Genomic DNA, 3,436 nt, shown 5'->3' with positions numbered 1-3,436 from the left:
ATCTCCTGACCTCGTGATCCGCCCGTCTCGGCCTCCCAAAGTGCTGGGATTACAGGCTTGAGCCACCGCGCCCAGCCCAAGGTCACATTTTCATCTTTTGAGAACTCATTCTGGACATGATCTATCACTGGTTGTAAAGTGTAAAAAGGAACAACCGAAACAGACTTTGAAAGAATGGTTTATATGAGGAAGCCTTCCTTCCCCCTAGAAAAGGGCTATTAAGTTGAAAGTGAAAAAAGGAGTTGGAGGCAGCAAAGGTTATTGTTGATGTTGGACAAAGGAAGGAATAAACTGTATGATGCCACCTTGAACTTGAAAGTCATATGTTTTTAACTAGAAGATGAACAGGAACTTTAGAATATCAAATCCCAAGAGCAGCTTTCATGTATTTTGCTAGTTCCTAGATAAGTGGATGACCTCACCACAAAATCCTGTGACAAATCTTAATTATTTTTTTCACCAGCACAACTTGCCATATTTTATATAAACTATTTAGATACATATTTAGACTGTTTCTCAAGAGTGCTTTATAGTTCAGTACAGGTTTTATGCATTGTTAAGACACTTGTTTTTTAAATAGAAATTGTGACTATGCAGATACCATATTTTACCACAAGAGGGCACTCTGGTGCCATTGAAAAAGCAAACAGTTTCTCCTCCCTGCATTTTTCGTTCTGACATGTACAGTCAGTTTAGAGAAACCTACACTCCACTGCATTCTGGTCTGGTATATTTTGTTACAAGCGTTTATTAATATAAAGTTCTCAAAAAATGTTAGATGACTTATTTATTTTGTGGCACTCTAGCCTCTGTGTGTGTGTGCGTAAAACCCACACACCTTTCAGCAGACCAGTGCCAGCCAGTGGCACTTTTCACTGAAGATCAAATGAAAAAGATAAGGATATATGTATGTGTGTGCATGTGCGTGTGCATGTGCATGTGCATATATAATCACTCAGATAGTTACTGAGCATGCGCTATGAACCAGGCATTGCATTAGGCGTTGGGGATTTAATGCAAGCCGTCAGATGGGCACAGTGCCTACCTGCCCTGATGGGGCGTGCAGCCTGGTGATCTGGTGGCAGTCTTACTGGACAAAACACAAACCTGACAGCCCTAAGTTAGGAAAAGGATTTTACTGATCTGTGAAACCCCTAGTCTGAAAACATACTGATTTAAGGGTATCCAGGAAAATCAACCTATGTTGTCAGTCAGTGGGTAAAGAATAGACACATCAGTTTGTCACGTTTGACCATCTAGTTGGCCTGGCTTAGCACTGTCCAAAAGAATTTCCTATGATGATGGACATTCTATACCTGTGCTACCCAATGTGGTAGCCCCTAGTCACGTGACTGAAGATCACTTGAAATGTGGCTAGTGTGACTGGAACTGAATTTTTTTTATCTTTTTTTTTTTTTTTTTTTTGAGACAGGGTTTGGCATTGTCGCCCAGGCTGCCTTCTGGGCTCAAGCCACTCTCCCTCCTCAGCCTCCCAAGTAGCTGGGACCACAGGCACACGCCACCACATCTGGCTATTTTTTTTTTTTTTCAGATAGAGACTCCTCACTTTGTTGCCTAGGCTGGTCTCAAGTTCCTGAGCTCAAGCAATTGGCCTGCCTTGGCCTCCCAAAGTGCTGGGATTACAGGTGAAAGCCACTGCACCTGACTAACCTTATTTAATTAAATAGCTACATGTGGCTGGTGGCTACTGTGCTGGACATACAGGTCTAGTTGGTCACACCTGGCTAATGAGCCTTTTTGACCTTGAGTTTCCAGTATAGCCCATATCCTTTGGCTTTTTCATTTGTTTTTATGACTGGATGAGCCAGCCTTGCTTCTGCTTACTTTGATTGCCACATTTAACATCCCCACAAGCCTGAGAAAGAGAGGAAAGGATTGCTCTTGGAATCATTGTTGGTGTGCCTCAGATTGCTATGCAGGACAGCATTCTCTTAAATCACAAAAGACAACTACTTATACTTTGTGCATTGATGTGCACAAGAGTAAACTGGTTGTTGTATTGAAAGACCAGAAGCTGTTTCTGATGGGAAATATTGAATCAGCAGAATTGAAAACACAGCTGTGTGGTTCTAATGGGAATATAATTTCTCCTGTCAGTCACTGCTCGCTTAGTATCCATTGTGTGCAGAGCATTCACTATTCCAGCCTCTGCAGGGAGACATCAGGGAGATGCTCACCACGTACTTTTGAATGACATTATTTGTCTTTATTGACTGAGAAATGTAAGAGGTTCATAAAACATTGAAACCATTAAGGCCTTATTTGAGAAGTCTAGCAACTCACCGTTGCCCTTGGAAAGAGGCAAATAGGAAGGGGAGAGCCCTCTGTCAGAGACTTGTTTTCCATCAGTGACATGTGGCATGGATTTTACCTCCTACTGTCAGCTGGCCACCCTCTGCATTCAGGCTTGTGAAGCATTCTGGAGGCCTCCCGCCCCATCCTCCACTCCCAGCTCTTCTTTTGGCATCCCCACTGGCCATATTTCTTTCCAGGTCTATTCTGACAGCCTCCTAACTGGCCACTTGTTCCCGGTCTCTGGTCACCTTCAGCTCATCCCGGCTGTGAGGCCGGAGGACTGGCAAGTTACTGCTCAGAAATCCCGAATTGCTGCTCACTTGCCCTCAGGATAAAGTCTCTGTTCAAACTGGACTTTTTTCCCTTTTAGAATTGGCTTCTCTATGTGTTCTCTGAAAAGAGAATATCGTTTACTGTTTGTTGATTCGATGGGGGCCACTTTGGAGGAGGAATTGAGACCATAGATGACTCCTAGGGATGCTCCAGCAGTCTCCTTTTTACCTCCTCCAAGCGGGACACATGGGCCAGCTTCACATCTGTGCTCTCTCAGGATGTAAAATTGTGGGCAGCCTAGCATCCCAGAGTCTGAATCATTCCTTCCTCTGTAGAAGAAGGATAATGAGGATAACACTATAGGACTATTGTGAGAATGAGGATTAAACTGCAGGTCCAAATCTTCTAGCAAGGTACATGGCACAGATGAGGGGCTCAACATATTAACTGCTGCTGTTATTGTTAGTACTACTATTTTCCATGCTGCATGATTTGTGTTTCTTTTTTGCCTATTGCCTCATATCTTATGTGAGTTGAAATTAGTTCCTCTTTAACTGCATCTGTTTAGAAGGCAGATTTCCCATTAAAAACCTGCTGGCATCACATGACCAGCAAGTTCAAATCCAAGACAACTGAAACCATATATTCACACAAAAACCTGTACACAAAACTTCTTAACAGCATTATTCGTAATAGCTAAAATGGGAAACAACCCAAGTGAGCATCAACTGATGAATGAGTTGGATAAACAAAATCTGGTGTATCCACACAATGGAATATTACTCAGCCATAAAAATAAATGAAGTACTGACCTATGCCACAACATGGATGAACCTAGAAAACATCG

This window comes from Rhinopithecus bieti, unplaced genomic scaffold, assembly GCF_001698545.2.
Source record: "Rhinopithecus bieti isolate Rb0 unplaced genomic scaffold, ASM169854v2 scaffold_47952, whole genome shotgun sequence".
Classification (NCBI taxonomy): Eukaryota; Metazoa; Chordata; class Mammalia; order Primates; family Cercopithecidae; genus Rhinopithecus; species Rhinopithecus bieti.
Note: the sequence above shows the minus strand (reverse complement) of the source record.